Source organism: Cupressus sempervirens, chromosome 1 (assembly GCF_028749045.1).
Source record: "Cupressus sempervirens isolate cs-2001-9-10 chromosome 1, ASM2874904v1, whole genome shotgun sequence".
Lineage (NCBI taxonomy): Eukaryota > Viridiplantae > Streptophyta > Pinopsida > Cupressales > Cupressaceae > Cupressus > Cupressus sempervirens.
Window position 1 is genome coordinate 813,743,980 of NC_143118.1, and position 21,201 is coordinate 813,765,180.

The window sequence follows — 21,201 nt, forward strand, 5'->3', positions numbered from 1 at the left end:
ACTTCCATGGTTAATATATATTGATGCTAAATTAAATCTTGGTATTGTATATTAGTGAAAAAAACTTAGTCCTTTACAAGAAAAAATTGGTCAATCAACACTGCTACCGAGTGACAACGAAGGCCAAGCTACAAAGAGTAAAAGTGCATAAGTTCAATATTTTTCAAACACATAATAATCACCAAGAATTTAGTAGTTGCTCAGCTATCCAAAAGGTAACATGATATAATCCAATTTCCACATTGGGTAATTTAGAGAGGAAATAGTTTGATCTAAGTGTAGTATATTCTAAGAATCAATAGGAAGAATCAAGCACAATCGAGCATTAGAGGTTATATGTGTTGAGTTATACAATTTTTATATATGAGTTTGGAATGACACAAATTCTTATGTAAACCATTTGTTCTAGCATAACATGTTTCTATTATTGAGGTGAAAATTAAGGAGGTAATTACCCTATAATCTAGTATGACTAATACCTATGTAGTATAATAAACCAATCAAAAATTAGAAAGCTTAAGAGACAAATAAAATGAATGACAATCATGATTAAAATCTAAAAGATTCTTAAGATGGCTATATAAGTAGGGTTTCAATGTCGAATATAGAGTTTTAAGTTGGAGGATTGAATGCATGTGAAGCTGAAGGAGAATCAACGAGTATCAAGCATTGAAGGAAGAAAGGTGAACAAGTAGATATAAGAGAACAATCACATTTAGGTGATTAATTATTGGAGAGAGAAGATCCTTTATTAGAAAATTAGTGGAGACTAAAGGATCATGGTACTATTACATTCTAACTAGTGTATTAGGTGAATCTCTTAACATAGTAGTCCTAATAGACCTATTGTAAATATCCTAATAGAGTACTCACTTAGTTGTGAAATCCTTTTGTAAAGGTAGACTTAATAGTGTTATTTTATTTTAGCACAGTAGACCCCTCATAGGGTAGATCATGAGAAGTGGCCAAATTATAGCCATAATAGGAACTTTATTACATCAATAGTGAAAATTTTGTTTGTGTCACCCCTACCATAGTTTTGCCTTCACATTGGAGGGTTTTTACATTACCAAATCTTGTGTCAAGTGTTGTTTACTTTCTTATTCATTTTGATCATGTTTGTAGATGTTAGATATTTTATTACATGATATTGCATGATTGATTACATACAAGGTTAAGGTTAATGAGGTGTATGGTGAATTATGTTTAGTATGGTTAAAGTTTCAAGTATTAATTTTTTTTGGGAGATCCTGATTCACCCACCCTCTCAATGTCTCACTTTCCCATTAGAATCCCAACAAATATCATCACTGGAGAATATATTGTTGCTAAGAAATTAAATCATGAATTCTATGATTCATTTGATATTGAATTCATACTTGTAATGGTTTCTTATATCCTCCTCATGGTTCTGTTACCTTGTTTGTTGAATTTTTTGGTAAAGCAGTAAATATTACCTTTGTTGTCATTCCTACTTCTGATCAATTCCAAGTTAAACTTGGTTCACCTTCATTATCTTCCATGTAATTCATTACATCTATATTCATCAACGCATCAAGTTTCCTCATCACGAAAATATTAATAAAATCAATCACAGTCTTTATCATCCTTCTAAGACTAGGCATTGTGTTGTCCTTGACTTCTTGTGGCCTTCTATTCCTACTACACCTCCTACACATTTTAATTATATTTTTCTATCATATCAAGTTCATAAGTGTATAAATATTTTTAAATTGAGTATGCCTAAGGATCTTACTCATGGTATTTTTTTCCTATGACTTCTACACCTATTTCATCTTATTCATACATTTCTAATGACCCACCACCTCTTGCATCCAATGCTCCCTCTAGTGTGGTTCCCCCTCCTATATCTCAAATTTATGTTGCTCCTTATACTCTTCCTTCAAAATATGAAAAGGAACCTATGCAAGTTAATCTTTGTTCCTCTCAACCACTTTCTAACAAGACTAAATATATAGTGCCCCACCATGTGACCCAAAAGAAATTAACCTAAAGTTTTACTAATTTTGTCAAACATTTATTTTTTAAATATAAAGATACAACAATAGTAATAGAATAACAGAAGCAATTAACATACACTCATACATCAGCAACACATAAACATGTTACTGTATATGAGCAATGTTAGTATGCTAATAGAAACCAAATTTAAATAAAGCTTCTAAAAACTAAACAAAATTCATAACTTCAAGATAGACTAAGATGAGCTCTCAATTAAGAATATGAGCCATTAATGGGCTCTCTCAATAAGAAGCTCTCTTGTTGAGTGGCTTTGTCTAAATAGATAAGATGTATGCTCAAGCTTATGCTTCAAAAAGGGCTTCAAATGGAGTTGGAATTTGGGTGTGAGTGTATGGTTTTGATGTAAAATGGCTTCTTAAAATGGCATTATGACTTTACTTCATGGATTGTGTTGTTTTGCAAAGGGGAAGGATCCAATTTATAGGCAAGAGGCTTGAGGGATTGAGGGCTAAGATGCAAGGATGGGAAAAAGCTCATGGAGGGCTCAGATTGCATGAGAGGAGAGCACATGGATTGTGCTTTCTTACAGCCAATCAGGGAGTGACACATGTCACAGGGTGAGAGGATGGAGGAAAGGGGAAGGATGAGTCAAAAAAGGAGGCTCAAGGGATAAAATCTTCATAAAGACCCTCATAATGGCTTGTAAGAGCAATAAAAGGGCTTGGAAGAGTCATTTATGGCCTAGTGGGCTTCATAAATTTTTATGGTTGGGATATTTTGAAGGAGATGAGCGGAATTTCGACTTGGGCTTGATTAGAAAGGTTTTAAGCTCGCTTAGGATTGTGCAAATGATTAGAGGATGGATTAGGATGGTTTAGGATTAGCTTAGGGATAGGCAAGTGGATGGCATTTAATGAGGGTGGGTGAAGGAGGAGATATTTGTTAACTTTGGCTTGGGTTAGTAAGTCTTAACCCATGTTTAGAGAATGTGACAAGGTTAGGAGGGGATTAGGATTAGGTTTAAAGACATCTTCTAGAAGAGTCTAGACTTTGGATGAGGATAAAGACTTTTTAGAATAGTCTAGAACTTCCTAGGATGAGGATGAAGACTTTCTAGAAGAGTCTAAAACTTCTTAGGATGAGGATAAATTAGATTTTTAGGAAATAAATAAAGTTTTATTTATTTTAAGGGTTTGGGTTGAGGAGATATTTATTAAAAAAAATTTAATAAACATGAGGATTAATATTTAATCTTAATTAAATATTTTGAGTTGGGATTAGGGGTAGGAAATGATGGGATTAGCCTTTAATCAAAATTAAAGAAGGATTAGAAGATTTTGGAAGAGGTTAGTGGTCTTAAGGAAATTGGCCAAGTTTTGGGCAAAAAATTTTTTTTAATTTATTTTGGGTTTTTTGGTCAATTTATTAATTAAATAATTAATAAATAAGGAAATAATGTTTAAATAAGATTTAAACATTTTTGGGAGGGATTCCTTAATTAAATATTTTTAATTAAGATAAAAAGGATTTAATGGCATAAAAATAAATAAATTAATTAAATAATTAATTAATGAATTAATGATGATGTCATTAGAAATTTTTCAGAAAATAAAAATACTTTATTTTCTAAAGATTTTTAGGTGTCTACAGTTACAACTCTTAAGGGTCCCATGATGTTGAGTCACATTTAAATTTAATTAATACTGAGTAAAATAAATAACACATCCATATGAAAGAATAATTACAAATCCAAGTCCATTTAAATAATATACATTTGTTATGAATGCCACTTGGCAATAAATTTGGAATACAGAATCATCCACTGTACATGTCATAGGGTATGAAAGGCTGAAAGAATATACATCATAAAAATAGATTACATCATCTTGTAAGATTTATGAAATCAAATACAACACACTAGGTATAACAATCCATCATAGAAATATAAGAATAGATAGAAAGGAACATCCACACAAACACATCCAACAATGACATCCAATGGTTAGATCTCAATGGTATAAGAAAAAACACTGCCACCCAACCTCATGGAACCTAAATGGCCCACTCCTACCATGCCGAGGAGATAGTCTCAAGTCCCAAATAGGATAACAAACTCAACAATCAAATCCAACATCTAGGTTCAAGGAAATTCTAAAAGTAATCTAACTCAAAGGTTCCAAGATAAATCAACATCTTGACACAGAGACAAACATAGACACGTAGGGAATCTACTATGCAAGCAGGCAAGTGTCATTGCATGAATCAATGCTAAAGTTACCCTGGCAGTCTAACTTGACTCGAGCCCCTTAGTGACTCTATGCGGCACTAGTATCCTTTCATATTGACAAGGCATACTAATAATGCATGGTCATAACCAAGCGTTCTCTCTACTCCCATCCTAGTCTATACTAGAACTCGAGGCATGGGCGAGAATATATGAAGACTCTTATTAGGTTCATTTTATTCGCATTTAGAGTACTGTTTTCACATATTAAACAACTTACAATGGGTTACCTTAGTAGCCACTTTGGTCCTCGGCCTCCATTGCAAGCCACTTCCTGACATTACATATAGATAACCTACCCTAAGCTTGATAAAATAAAAAGATCACAAAAGATCACATACCATACATCAGTTCTTAAACAAGCAACTGATGAGTACTGAAAAACACTAATCATAATCACAGATTCCACCAAAATGATCATCTTAATAGGAATTATCCCAAAATCAAGTATACATAAACCAATCCATGTCATAACATGACATCACTAACAACAAATCATACAAACACCTCAGTCCTACACAAGTGACTAGAAAGAAATCCAAAAACAACTAATCAAAGAGTCAAAGGTTATATCTGATAGGTCACACCATTCACCTTAGTTTCATACAAGGACACTAGAAAGTAATAATAATCAATAGATCAACATACATCATAGGGCATACTAGACACATTACCATGGTTGAGTATAAAAGGTCATAAATAATGCATCATCATGACATCATAAAACAAAACCCCAAGGCTTTGGTAAACATCCTAACTAGTGAAAGCTAAGACAAACCCACAAACCCCAACACCGATAAATCACACATCACATAAAACACACACAAAAGTGAATTTCATAATTCATTAGTTTTTGAAAACCCTAAAGTTCAATATTTACCAAAGGTTTTCAGATTAAATCATAGACAATTCTACAATGGAAATCAATTTTCTCAAACAAGGGTTTCAACCTAGAGAAATTCTAAAATAAGAAACACAATAGACATGAAGAAGACAAAAAATTGAAGCATGAGCAACTACTACACAAACCAACAAGATCCTACCTAAATTTGATGCTAAAATAATGAATGCACAAACACACAAGAATCTTCCTTTTCCTTTAAAAACCCTCTTTTTAGAAATTGGCTCCTCCAAACCTATGTATCTAGAAATGAGCTCTAATTTCCTTAATAAAGATTTTTTCCCCCAAATCAAGGCTTTGATCATGCAATCATGCAAAAACCCTTTGTCTTTAATTACTATATTTTAATTTTCATGCACACACTTTATGAAATTTAATTAAAATAAACTTTATTAAATTAATTTTTTCTCTCCCTTATTAAATCATGTGACATTTTTAATATAATATTTATTAGTTTAGCTAATAATATTATTTAGAGTTTATTAAAAATAAAGCTCCTAAATAAATTATTGTTAAATTAAATAAATATAAATAGGCCTAAATTAGAACTTTAATCAAATCTTTTAAATTTATTTCTTTCATGCACATTTAAAGAACTTTTTAATTAAAATATTCTTTTATATTTTCTTTTCCTCCACTTATTAATTAGTGTAAGTACTATTTAAAGCATAGTTTATTGTTTAAATTAATAGGAATAATTAAAGCCCATTATTTAAATGCAACTCTGATTTAATAATTATTAATTAAATAATCATAATAAAACAATATTAAATCTTTAATGTTTTAATATTTTAATTCTATTTTTATCCAACTTCTTAAATTAGACTTTTAAAATAAATATTTTAAACTGAAGCAGATTTTTAATTAATTTCTAATTAATTAAATAACATCATATTCTAATCTTTCTTTAACCAATTTTCTAAATTTAGACCTCTAAATTTTAGGCTTCTAAATTTAGACTTCTAAATTTAGAATTTTTATTTAAAGCATAAATTTAATTAGTTTTTAATTAATCAAATATTCACATATTTTGATATTTTCTTTTTAATCAACTAATATTTATTGCTTAATTAATAATATTATTTAGAGTTTATTATTAAAATAAAACACTTAAATAATAATAATTAAATTAAATAAATATAAATATGCTAAAATTAGAACTTTAATTTAATCTTTTAAATTTTATTTTTTTATTTAATCAATTTTTCAATTAATTAAATATAATTAAATATCGAATTTTCTATATATAATTTTCATGCAACGACTTTATGCAATTTAAATTAAAACATCTTTATTAAATTAATTTTCTTTCTCACTCTAATTAATCATGAGACAATTTTAATATCATATTTATTAATTTAACTATTAATATTATTTAGAGTTTATTAATAAAACTCCTAAATAAATTATTATTAAATTAAATAATTATAAATACGGCAAAATTACAAACCATAACTTTATATTTAAGTTTTATTCTTTTATTTAATTAAATTCACATACATTTTTAATAATATATTTATTAACTTAATTAATAACGTTATTTAGAGTTTATAGGCAAGAGCCTACAACACAATGGTAACTTGTGAGTCTCTCAAGTGGGAGGTCTTGAGTTTAAATTCAATTAACACATAAAAATAATTAATTATCATAAATAACAATAATTAATCTAGGCTTCGACCATTTACCGATTAAAAAAAACATTATATAGAGTTTATTATTTAAAATAAAACTCCTAAATAATTATTATTAAATAAAATAAATATAACTACACCATGATTAGAACTATAACTTCATCTTTAAATTTCTTGCATATGCTTTATGCAATTTAATAAAAATAAACTTTATAAATTTTATGTTCTCTCTCTCATTAAATTTTTTTTTTTTTTTAGGCAAAAGTGGTAAGCCACTATATTATATTGATAAATCTGGTTCAAAAAAGGTCAACTAGGAAAGAACCAATAAGAAAACCTAACATCATCCCTTATATTTACATCGATCATAATTATTGGATTTACAAATAAGAAAATATGCTTCCTCCATTGAGGCATTGACTCATAAACTAGTAGTAAGCATATTTCTTTTACAACATCATTTCAATATTTCAAAATAACAAAATTGACACAAAATTCAAAACATGATTTTTCACTGATCATTCTTCCATGTCATTGCTACCTTTGAAGTCCCTGCACACAGCATCTTTAGAATCATTACCGACCATTGAATATTAATCCTTTCTAATAGTAATCGAAGCATCACATCTCCAACATGTTTTGTGATAAAAGGTCAAAAAGAGCCTAGTCCATGCTTTGATATTCCAAACTGTCAAGTTCATATGGATTACAAGAAAATTGTATGTTGCAAGATCAGCTTATGTGGCCCTTTACTCGGATATTGCTATACAGATGATTAATTACGAGACATTTTAATAATATATTTATTAATTCAAGTAATAATATTATTTAGATTTTATTATTAAAATTAAACTCCTAAATAATAATTATTAAATTAAAAAAATATAAATACATCAAGAATAGAACTTATTATAATCTTTTAAATTAAATTCTTTTTTTAAATTAAATTCTCAATTAATTAAATATCAATTTTTTTAATAAAATTTTCATTAAATTAAATCATTAAATTATCTTTTAATTTGATTTAATTATAATAGAAAATCACAATAGACCCACAAAACCAAATATGACAACTCAAGTGAAAGACAAAGAACAAAGTCAAACTCTAGGGTTAAAAGCATGAATTCACGTCACTTGATGAACTCAAAAAGGTGTTCAACTAACTGAGATACTTGTCTTATTTTCTAGGATAATTGTCTTAGGGTTTAGAATTTGGACTCAAGATTTATCTCCCCACTTATACCATTAAAATATTGTGATAGGATACACTCATCCTAGAAATCTGCATAAAATCCATGCATGTACAAACACAATATTCTTAACTAAATAGGTAATGGCAAGAAGTGGTGCATCATGTAAATCCCAACTACTAGGTGACAACAACTCCCTTCCTCAACCTCATCGTAAATGTCAAACATAAAGAAAATATACATGCACACCATACACATGCAAGTATAGGGTAAGTATCCATAGAAACCACATAAGAATTATTTGTCTAACTAACATCATTCAATAATTGACAGTCAATACATGAACATATATATCATCATCAAACATAATCATAGGACATGCTTAAAAGAATTTGGTCAAAACAAATCAGAAAAGTCAAGTAGGGGTAGGCATTACATCCACTCCCCCTAGGATTAGGCTTACTGCTAGAAGCCTATAAGAAAGATAAACTAAACTAGAGGTAGGCATCAAATCCACTTCCCCTAGACTTAGGCTTACTCTTGGAAGCCTACTACAATGACTAGGGTAACTAAAAGTCAAAGAGTACTATCTACAATGTTAAACAAAAGCTTATTTAATAACTCATGCAAATAAGTTATCTATGTATGCACTTTCAATCACTTAGAGCAATGTGATTCTAGTTTAATAATAAACCGAAAGCCATATTGATCGAACATTCATCTTTTTAACAAAAAATGAAATAGGTCCCCTAAAATACTCCAAAAAAAGATCAACATCTCTAAATCCATCAAAAAACATAAAAGTTATAATGTATAGACATAAATTGAAAGTAAAGAACATAAATATTATGAGTTTCCAAGTTTCATGTTAAATAGTTCCACTACTTATAATGTTTTTCTTATTCAAACTGTTTAGGTTTAAGTTTGTAACTCTACTGAAAGCACCCAAACAAAAACAACATAATTGTTCACAAAAACAATCAAAGGCATACTATCTTAAAGCACAATCATAACAAAACATGATTGAAATCCAACTCAAGAGTTATACAAGTTTTTCCTTTTTCTATGTTTCAAGTATCAAGTCTAAAATTTCAAGTTTCAAGTGTTCAATTTTTTAAGTTTCCAAGTGTTAAAGTTGTAAAAGATACATAACACTATTTACATTTTCACTTTAGTTCAACTATTTTATGTTTTTAGTTTGTAAAAGATATACATAACAGTTTAAATTTTGTTTTAGTTCAACTAGTTATCAATCTAGTAGCATTCCAATATACCCAGAGCTCCCAATGTAGAAACTAGGCTCTGATACTAGATGTAATGCCCCGCCATGTGACCCAAAAGAAGTTAACCTAAAGTTTTACTAAGTTTGTCAAACATTTTTTTCTAAAGATAAAGATACAACAATATTAATATAATAGCAAAAGTAATTAACATACACTCATACATCAACAACACATAAATGGGTTACAACTCCTAAGGGTCCCATGAAATTGAGTCACATTTAAATATAATTAATACCAAGTGAAATAAATAACACATCCATATGAAAGAATAATTATGAGTTCAAGTCCATTTAAATAATATACATTTGTTTTGAATGCCACTTGGCAATAAATTTGAAATACATAATCATCCACTATACATGTGATAGGGTATGAAAGGCTAAAAGAATATACATCATAAAAATAGATTACATCATCTTGTAAGATTAATGAAATCAAATACAATACACTAAGTATAACCATCCATCAAAGAAATATAGGAATAGATAGAAAGGACCATCCACACAAACACGTCCAATTACGACATCCAATGGTCAAATCTCAATGGTATAAGAAAAAACACTACCACCTGACCTCATGGAACCTAAATGGCCCAGTCCCACCATGTTGAGGAGATAGTCTCAAGTCCCAAACAGGATAACAAACTCAACAATCAAATCCAACCTCTAGTTTCAGGGAAATCCTAAAAGTAATCTAACTCAAAGGTTCCAAGATAAATCAACATCTAGACCCAAAGGAAAACACAAACATGTAGGGAATCTACTATGTAAGTAGGCAAGTGTCATCACACAAATTTCTAGAGTTAACCTAATAGTCTAACTTGACCCCGTCTCCCTAGTGACTCTATGTGACACTAGTATCCTTTTGTACTGACAAAGCATACTAATGATGCATGGTCATAACCAAGCTTTCCCTCTGCTTCCATCCTAGTCTATACTTGCACTTGAGGCATGGGTGAGAACATAAAAAGAATCTTATTAGGTTCATTTTATTCCCATTTAGTGTAGTGTTTTCACTTATTAAACAACTTACAATGGGTTACCTTGGCAGCCACTTTGGACCTCGGCCTCCATTGCAAGCCACTTCCTGACATTACATATAGATAACCTAACCTAAGCTCAGTAAAATCAAAAGGTCACAAAAGACCACATACCATACATCAGTTCTTAAATAAGCAACTAATGAGTACTAAAAATATTGATCATAATCACAGATTCCACCAAAATGATCATCCTAATAGGACTAATTCCAAAATCAAGTATACATAAACCAATTCATGTCATAACATGACATCACCAAGAACAAATCATACAAACACCTCAGTCCTATACAAGCAACTGGAAAGCAATCCAAAAACATTTAATCGAAGACTCAAAGGTTATATCAGATAGGTCACACCATTCACCTCAGTTTCACACAAGAACATTGGAAAGCAATAACTATCAATAGATCAAGACACATCATAGAGCATACTAGACACATTACCATGGTTGAGTATAAAATATCATATACAATGCATCGTCATGACATTACATAACAAACCCCCAAGCCTTTGGTAAACATCCCTATAAGAATTTTTCTTAGGAAACAATTCACTCAAGACCAAAGAACTCAAGCACAAGTAGAATAGTCGACCAAAAGAGTATGATCAGAATGATGATATGATATTCAATTCCATGTGAAGGTACACTAGGAGTGCCTATATATAAAGGCCTCTATAATGCTTCTAGAATGCTTAGGAATCAGCACCATGATAAATCATACAACCAAGCACATGGCCACTAGGTGTGGGTTATCCCCCATTAAGTATAGGGGTAAGTGTGATGATGAGAGGATAAGCCTACAAAGGTGTAGCATACAAAATTATGTTGCAGACACCATGTGCTGAATTAAAGTTACTTACTCTAGTGTTGTCAACATGACAACTCATAAGAGTATGCAAACTCCTAAGTGTCTCACCTAAGAAATAATAAAATAATACATAATAATCAAATAATGCATTGACCTAAGTAAACCTAAGTAAAGTGTAAATAGTGAATAATTATTTACACTAGCATCCCCCTTTAAGTGTAACTTAGGGGAATGCACTTAAGCTTATGAAAGCTAGGATGAAATGCAAGATGGGTCCTAACTACTAGGCCATGTTAGGTACCCATATACATAATTCAATGCAATCTCTCATAAAGTGGAGAAAGAGGGAAAACGTCATGGGAAAACCCTCTCCCAAGAAGAGAGATGCAAAACCAAGATGCATGGATGGATGGAGTAATCAAGAACCCCCCATTACAACATACATCAAGTATATGCAAAAGAGAAGTATGAGAAGGACAAAACCCCATAAGAGGAAAAAGTCCCCCCCCCCCCCCCCGCCCCATAAAAGAGTTATCATAGGTACATATGAGATGCTTCTTCTATGTGTAGAAAGAATCTCAATGATCAATGATGCCTCTAAAACCTACTCAAATGTCACTATGTTGATACTAACTATCACTTCTTCCAATGCTGCTAAAAAGATCAATGTCTGATCTAGCAAGGATGGATTTAGAACCTTTCCTAAAGAATCAATTGTCTCCTCAAATGATAAAGAGACCTCCTACAACTATTGTACGTAAGGATCCACAATCATATCAACCTGTGAGATTGATCATATAGAGAATGGACATGAATGTCAGAGTGAGCCCTCACAACAACTGAAGAAGGATCTTCTTCATCAAAGAGAAGATGTATATCATCAATGATGTCTCTTAAATCTAGTATGTGTGACTCCACAAATAAACTTGAAATATCTATCAAGAAGTCATCACCTAATGCTAGAGCTGGAAGACAAAGTTTACCCTATTGTGCTGGACCTATCACTATGGCTATATATGCATGTGGAATGTGCTAATGTCGTAACCTCTCCTTGTATTTTTCAATAGGATCCCACACATTTGAATCAGTTGAACCACTATCGCAAGTGTTACTATCAGTTCCCACAATGTATGAAGTGATGAGAGGAATAGAGGATGAGTTGGTTGAACTTTCTTCAAAGTGAACATTCCCCTCTATGAAAATCTCACGTGTCTCAGGATCCATAAGTCTATGTGCCTTAATATAGGCTTCATATATAATGAAAGTACAAGGCCTTGGTGGTTGTGCCTTGCATCCCCTGGAAGATATGTTTGCCCATGTTGGACAACCAACAACTCTAAAGTGTTTTACAACTAGTTTTCTGCCGCACCATGCCTCAGAAGGAGTCTTTCCATCTAAAGAATTATGAGGAGACCTATTAAGTATGTGATTGGCGTTGCTTATAGCCTTGACTTCAAGTGATGGATCAAGAGACTTGGCTTGTATCATGCAAGTTGCCATCAACTTAAGAGTTTGTATCCTTAGTGCTACAACATCTATCTTGTGTGAACTGAATGCTAGTGGATTCTGAAGATCAATATCCTCAAGTTTGCAAAATTCTTTAAGTCTTGTGTTCACATATATGCTTTCATTGTCCATCCTAAGAACTTTGATGGCTTTTTGTGATTTCTTTTCAACGTGACTCTTGAAGGCTAGAAACTTGTCCAACACTTCATTATTGTGATGAAGAAAGTAGACCCATGTGTAGTGTGAAAAGTGTCGGAAATGATTGAAAAGATCATGAGGGAAATTGTATATGGAATTGGTAAAGAATGTTCTCAATCATTGTTTTTTCGTTAATGTCAAACTTGCTACTTGCAGGAATGAAAATTGCTTTAGTGATCCAAATACTATCAAGTGGTTGATTGACATCGAGGAGGCAATCAATAAGATGTAACTAGAACACCTAGAGAAAGGTTGAAGTTATGATGTTGTAATGAAGTACAAGGATCAATCAAGCCATTGATGAAATAATGTATTGATGACATACTCTAAGACACAGAGGAAGGGCACACTGAAACATATCAAAGATGTAAGGTTTTAGCTAAGACATCTATAAATCCTAACTAAAGTTCATTAGAGAGAGGGAGCTGAGCCAGCTAGTAGGTGCCGAACAGATTCCTAGTTGAAGCCGAGAAAGTTCAACTTCAGATGTCGAGTGAACCTCAGATGCTGAGTGATACAAAGTTTATCAAGTGCCGAGTGAACTTCAGATGTCGAGTGAACTTCAGATGCCGAGTGATATAGAGTTTATCAAGTCCTGAGTGAACTTCAGATGCCGAGTGAACTTTAGATGCTGAGTGATACAGAGTTTATCAAGTGCTGAGTGAACATCAGGTGCCGAGTGATACAATTTTGTTTAGGTGCCGAGCTACCCAGGAAATAGATGTCGAGCATCAGAAAACTAATAGTGCCAAGTAACACAGAGATTTCGAGCATCAGTAAACCAATAATGTTGAGTTGCTGCATTATTTTGAAAATTGAAGATTTGCAAGATCTAAGACGACAAGGTTGTTATCTAAAAATCTGTGAATTAAAAGGAAGATAAGAATGATGAGCTGTTGGCACAAAACACAATGTAGAACATTTTTGAAGAAACAACTGGACTCTAGACAAAGTTTCTAGATAAGAACAAGATATGAGGTAGATACATTGTATCTTACCAAATCCATTTGAAACCCTAAAATTGGAGAGGGAGAATTAAGCGAAAAAGGCAAACCAGATTTTTATTTAAGGAGTCATAAGGTCATGAAGAAAAGTGAGAGATGTGGTCAAGCATGAAAGCATAATTGCTGAAGAAGGTGCTAAGGAGAAGATAGCACAGAAATATTATTTGGATAGACAACCAGAAGGATGGTTGCATTGGCATGGTGATGAAGAAGACTCAAGGAGATGAAGCTTGAGAGGAAGACAAGCTATCAGAGCTGAAGTGATTAAAGCCAAACAATAGGACTGAATTGAAGAGTGATATGAAATCTACAAAGTATGTTGTAAGTTGTATCAGATCAAAAAGCCATTATTGTTACTCTCTAGCAATTGTAACAGATAGTTTAAATCCTATGGACTTAGGTTGGTTTAATAGCCATGAGGTAAATCCTTTAACAGGGTGACATTCCAAGTGAATGTTCTAAAGTCCTTTGACCAGGCCCATTCCTAACAATTTGGTGAAATCTTCTAACAAGGCCACATTTAACAGTGTTTTGTAAGCCTTTAACAGGGTAGGCTTTTAATAGGGCATCACTTTAGAAGAGTGAGAATCAAGTAGCATGTTACTAGTGGTTTTTTCCAAATTGGGTTTCCACGTAAATCACTGTGTCATGTCTTGATCTTGCATGTTTTATCTCTGCATGTTGATTTACTGTAACTTGCTAATATGGTTGATTTAAGATTGGATGGATGAAAAGTGTATGGATTCATTAAAAGTAGTGAAAAATTATTATTAGGGCATTTGGACCTTGAATAACTGATTCACCCCCCCCCCCCCCCCCCCCCCCCCCCCCTCAGTTATTCTAAAGAATTCTAACAAAAAATCATCAATAAAAGTGAGTATGTAGTAACCCTAGCTGATTGATGTCACTAAAAAAGGACTTGCTAGTACCATGTGAACCAACTGAAGAATAACTAGTGCTCTTGAAGACTTCCTTTTAGTAAACTTCTCCTCTAGATGCATATCCACTAAACATGTTGAACATTCACCCTTAGAAAATTTGATTGTGGGTAAACCTTTGACCATATTGTTTGAGCAAAGTTGATGAAGATAGTAGAAGGCAAGATGACCATATCACTCAAGCCATAATTTGATTTGTGAATAAGATTGAGTCAATAAGGCATGTGAAGGAGACTTAGGCACAAAGTAGGAGAAAGAATACAACTTTGTGTCATGATTAACTTTCCCCACTGTAACCAATGAATCATCTTTGAGAGTGCGCACCATTACTGAATTTGGAAGGAGCTCAACTTTATTACCATCTCCATAGTGAGTGATTTGGTAAATAGAGAGGAGATTTGAGCTAAGGTTGGGAACATAGAGAACTTCTTTGAACTCTCCATTTTCCAGCTCCACATGTCCTTTCCCTTCAACTTCCATTTTTGTATTATCTCCTACAAAAATGTGTCATACCTTAGACTACTTCAATGAAGAAAAGTCTCCTTTTGAAGAACCCATATGATATGAGGCATCTGAGTCAAGAATCTATTCCATTGAAGAACTTGAGTTTGCCATAAGTGCTTGCCCTTTTCCCTTTGAATCTAAAGATGAATATCCTTTTTCTTTATAAGCATTAGGTAGTGAACATTGTGTTTCTTCATGATGTTCATTAACTTATCAATCTTTTTATGATAACACCCATGTTCATCATGATCCAACTTCTTGCAATATGCACACTTTTTCTTCTCCTTATTAGTGTCCTCCTTCTTGTTTGAATTCGAGGAAGACTTGCCTTGTTGATTTGATGGTGGTGTTGTCTTTTTTGTATCCTCTTGTGTATTATTTTTCCACTTCTTCTTCTTTGCCTTTCCTCTATTTGAAGTTTGAGAACCCTCATTATTGGCCACCAATGCCTTAGACTTGGTCAAATTGAGAATCTCCATTGATATCAACTTCTTTTCTTCATCATCCAACAGTTGAGCATAATGATCGAAAGTGACTTTCTGATAGGAAGCCCCTAACGTATTTTTTGTGGTGTTGTAAGAAGAAACAAATGTGGAGTACTTAGATGGCAGATTATTATGAATGAGATAGATTAACCTATCATCTTTAATAGGGCTACCATTATGATCAAGCTTCATTCTTAATTCATTCATCTTTATGATAAAATCATGTATAGAATCAAATGTCTTAGGATCAAGGGAGAAAAGCTCATCTTTAATTCTATAAATATCCTCAAAAACTTTACCGTACAGGTTTTTGAGGGCATCCCAAGCACCCTTGGATGTCTTGTACTTCTCTATTTGATAGAGAATTTTGTCTTTGACCCCCAACATAATATCACCTAGGGCCTTCCTATCTGTAGATTCCCAATCATTAATGTCACTTTTAGATACTTGATCACTTGTTGGTTTAGGAAGGGTACCATCAACATATTGCAAAACTTGATTATGCATTAATTGACACCACGTTTTAATGGACCATGTAGCATACTTATGTGGTGTTAATTTTGGAAACTTAAAATTTCTCATGATGTAAGAAATGAAAGAAAATAATAGGAAAAGAGGAACAAAACACCAAGAAACACACCCTACCCTCCTTTTCACTCAATTAAGAAACACCACCCCCCCCCCCCCCCACAAAAAAAAAAAAAAAGATGCTTTTGGCACTTTATATGTAGTGCATTTACAATAGCCACTTGTCAATCTTGGCCTTAGTGGAATTCTAATTTTACTATCTACAACCTCCTTTTGGAGTTAAAAATTGGAACATTACAATGTATCTCAGATATATAAAAATTCTGAAGTTATATTAAAGCATTACAATGTAGAAAAGGACCTAATTTTGAAAGTGATATTTTTGTCCACACAAGCATATAATCTAATTGCAGATCTAGAAAGTAGACCAAAAATAACACAGTTTCAAAAAAAATGGAACCTATTTCCGATTCTAGATAAGCCCATACAGAGAAACTGAAGTTGCAAAATGCAGGATTGGACAAGTACAATCGTCGAAAGATGCAATTTCTAACAAATCCATGCACCAAAATTAGAAAAGAATTGCACCACTAAATTTTTTAGGAAATTCTAGCCAAAATAAAAAAGAATTGTAACTAATTTGGAGCCCAAATGACTAAGATATGGCCTCCCAAAGTCAGACTGTCAAATCAAAAATAAATTTGAAGAGGGGTCTAATCAGCAAAAGACGAGGTTAAATTTGACGATCAAATAGTTTTCATAATAGTTTAAAATTGCTTGGGAATGATGGTCATACAACCATCAATTTTAAGATAAGAAAATGATGGTGTTAGCAAACTTAGCCGCCTTGGTGATGTCATGCTAACATCAATATTGTATAGAAAAGTATAGCTTGTACAGATGAGGATGATGTGTCTAGGTATGGATCTGAGCTATCGATTGATGGGGTGGCTACATGGCTAACTAACATAGAGATGATGTGTCATGCAACTGTGCATATAGAAAAAATGTGGTTGATGACTCAGATCAATGACTATACGGTCTATACAGACTCGACTGAGGTACTATATGCTGACTATATGCTTAGTTGGCATCCTAGTTGGTGGATATGTCAAGCGCTAACAGGGTGAGGTTAGCTAATTTTGTGTGATGTGGACGGAAGGACAAGTCCAACTGGCGCTTGTCGTGAGTTCACAGAATGCCAAATTTTTAAGATCCGATCGTCAAAGATTCATTGCCATGGTTGGAAAAGGTGTGTCACTAGCAATGGGTTTGGTGATGGTTGGTAAACCTTTATAAGATTTAGTCTGACATTGGTTGTGGGAAAGTCTTCGCAGGCTTTTAAAAATAACAAACATCGATAGTAAAAGAAAATGAAACCACTGGTGTCCAGGCCGGAAGGTGGAGTGTCATGGTCGATGAGGATTTGTAGTCACTTGGTCACGTAGCTTGATGCAAGAAATATTCATAATGCCACCAAAAAAATTAATATGTTGATAGAATATTTGGCTTGCAGGTGTTGGGGTATCACTTCCCGATTCCTACAATAAAAAATTCTCTATAGGCCCTATAGGGAGATTTTTTTTTTGAAAAATATAGAATTCTGAAAATAATGGTAGAGGAAAAATTAATTGCAGATTTGAAAAAAATAATTGTGTAGATTTAATAGATCATACTAGAATTGCAAATTAGGGCCTTTGGGTGTTGGTTTGCAAAAAAAAATTGCCTCAAAATCAACTTTGGCCCAATATAGGAAAATTTATAGTTGATTTTCACTGAATTGGTGTTTCAGACACAATGGTGAGGTCCATTTTGGCTCTAGATGCTCCCAATTTTTGTGGATTCTTTGGATCTGGGTCAAGGTGCTGAAGCAAGAATGGTCTTGAATGACTATGTGAAGATAATCTCCCTTAGCTCTGATACCATGTAAGAATTTGCTTTAGGGAAAAATCACCAAAGACCAAGGAACTCAAGCACAAGCATAATAGTAGACCAAAAGAGTATGATCAGAATGATGATATGATATTCAATTCCATGTGAAAATACACTAGGAGTGCATGTATATAAAGGCCTCTAGAATGCTTTTAGAATGCCTAGGAATCAGCATCGTGATAAGTCATACAACTAGGGACATGTCCACCAATTGTGGGTTATCCTCCATTAAGCATAGGAGTAAGTGTGATGATAAGAGGATAAGCCTACAAAGATGTAGTACACAAAATTATGTTATAGACATGTGCTAAAATAGGAGTGCTAATAGTTGTGTTGTCTACATGACAACTTAGTTAATTATGCAAACTCCAGTTTTGTAGACACCATGTGCTAAATTAGAGTTACTTACTCCAGTGTTGTCAACACAAAAACTCATAAGAGTACACAAACTCCTAAGTGTCTCACCTAAGAAATAATAAAATAATACATAATAATAAAATAATGCATTGACCCAAGTAAACTTAAGTAAAATGTAAATAGGGAATACTTATTTACACCAACAATCCTGATTGGCCAAAGCTAAGAAAAACCCAAAAACCTTGACACCAGTAAATTGCACGTCACATAAAGCACATACAAAAGTGAATTTCATAATGCATTAGGTTTTGAAAACCCTAAATTTCAATATTTACTAAAGGTTTTTAGATTAAATCATAGACAGTTCTATAATGGAAATCAATTTTCTCAAACAAGGGTTTCAACCCACATAAATTTTGAAAACAAAAACACAACAGACAGAAAGAAGATAGGAATTCAAAGAACAAGCAACTACTACACAAACCTACAAGGTCCTACTTGGATCTAATGCCAAAACAATGAACGAACAAACATGCAAGAATCTTCCTTTTCCTTCAAAACTCCTCTTTTCAGAAATTGGCTCCTCCAAACCTATGGTTCTAGAAATGAGCTCTAATTTCCTTAATAAAGAGTTTTACCCCCAAATCAAGGCTTTGATCATGCAATCATGCAAAAACTCTTTGTCTTTAATTACTATATTTTAATTTTCACGCACACACTTTATGCAATTTAATTAAAATAAAATTTATTAAATTAAAGCTTTCTCTCCCTTATTAAATCATGCGACGTTTTGAATATAATATTTATTAATTTAATTAATAATAATATTTAGATTATATTAAAAATAAAGCTCCTAAATAAATTATTATTAAATTAAATAAATATAAATACGCCTAAATTAGAACTTTAATCAAATATTTTAAATTTAATTCTTTCATGCACATTTAAAGAACTTTTTAATTAAAATATTCTTTTATATTTTCTTTTCCTCCACTTATTAATTAGTGTAAGCACTATTTAAAGTATAGTTTATTGTTTAAATTAATAAGAATAATTAAAACTCATTATTTAAGTGCAACTCTAATTTAATATTAATTAATTAATTAATCATAATAAAACAATATTAAATCTTTAATATTTTAATATTTTAATTCTATTTTTATCCAACTTCTTAAATTAGACTTTTAAAATAAATATTTTAAACTAAAGTACATATTTAATTAATTTCTAGTTAATTAAATAAAATCATATTCTAATCTTTCTTTAACCAATTTTCTAAATTTAAACATCTAAATTTTAGACTTCTAATTTTAGACTTTTTATTTAAAGCATAAATTTAATTAGTTTTTAATTAATCAAATATTCACATATTTTAATATTTTCTTTTTAATCAAATAATATGTATTACTCAACTAATAATATTATTTAGAGTTTATCATTAAAATAGAACTCTTAAATAATAATTATTAAATTAAATAAATAAATAAAAGCTAAAATTAGAACTTTAATTTAGTCTTTTAAATGTAATTCTTTTATTTAATTAATTTTCCAATTAATTAAATATAATTAAATATTTAATTTTCTATATACAATTTTCATGCAAAAACTTTATGCTATTTAAATTAAAATATCTTTATTAAATCAATTTTCTTTCTCACTCTAATTAATCATGTGACGTTTTTAATATCATATTTATTAATTAATTAAATTCACAAATATTATTAATAATATATTTATTAACTTAATTAATAACATTATTTAGAGTTTATTATTTAAAATAAAACTCCTTAATAATTATAATTAAATTAAATAAATATAACTATGCCACAATTAGAACTCTAAATTTATCTTTAAATTTCTTGCATATGCTTTATGCAATTTAATAAAAATAAATTTTATGTTCTCTCTCTCAAGCTAATTATGAGACGTTTTAATTATATATTTATTAATTCAAGTAATAATATTATTTATAGTTTATTATTAAAATAAAACTCCTAAATAATAATAATTAAATAAAATAAATATAAATACATCAAAAATAGAACTTTAATATAATCTTCTAAATTTAATTAATTTCTCAATAAATTAAATATCAAATTTCTATATAAAATTTCAATTAAATTATCTTTTAATTTGATTTAATTATATCAGAAAATTATAATAGACCCACAAAACCAAATATGACAACTCAACTGAAAGACAAAGAACAAAGTCAAACTCCAAGGTTAAAATCACAAATTCATGTCACTTGACGAATTCAGAAAGGTGAAACTAACTTAGATACTTGTCCTATTTTCTAGGACAATTGGCTTAGGGTTTAGGATGTGGACTCAAGAGTTATCTCCCCACTTATACCATTGAAATGCTACGATAGGGTATGGTCATCTTGGTAATTTAGGAAAGTAAATACCTAATAACTATAATTTGCATAAAATCCATGCATGTACAAACACAATATTCTAAACTAAATAGGCAATGGTAGGAAGTGGTCCATTGTGTAGATCCTGACTAGCAAGTGACTATGACTCCCTTCCTCAACCACATCAAAAGCATCAAATGTAAAGAAAACATGTATGCACGCCATACACATGCAAGTATGGGGTAAGTATCCAGAGAAATCGCATAA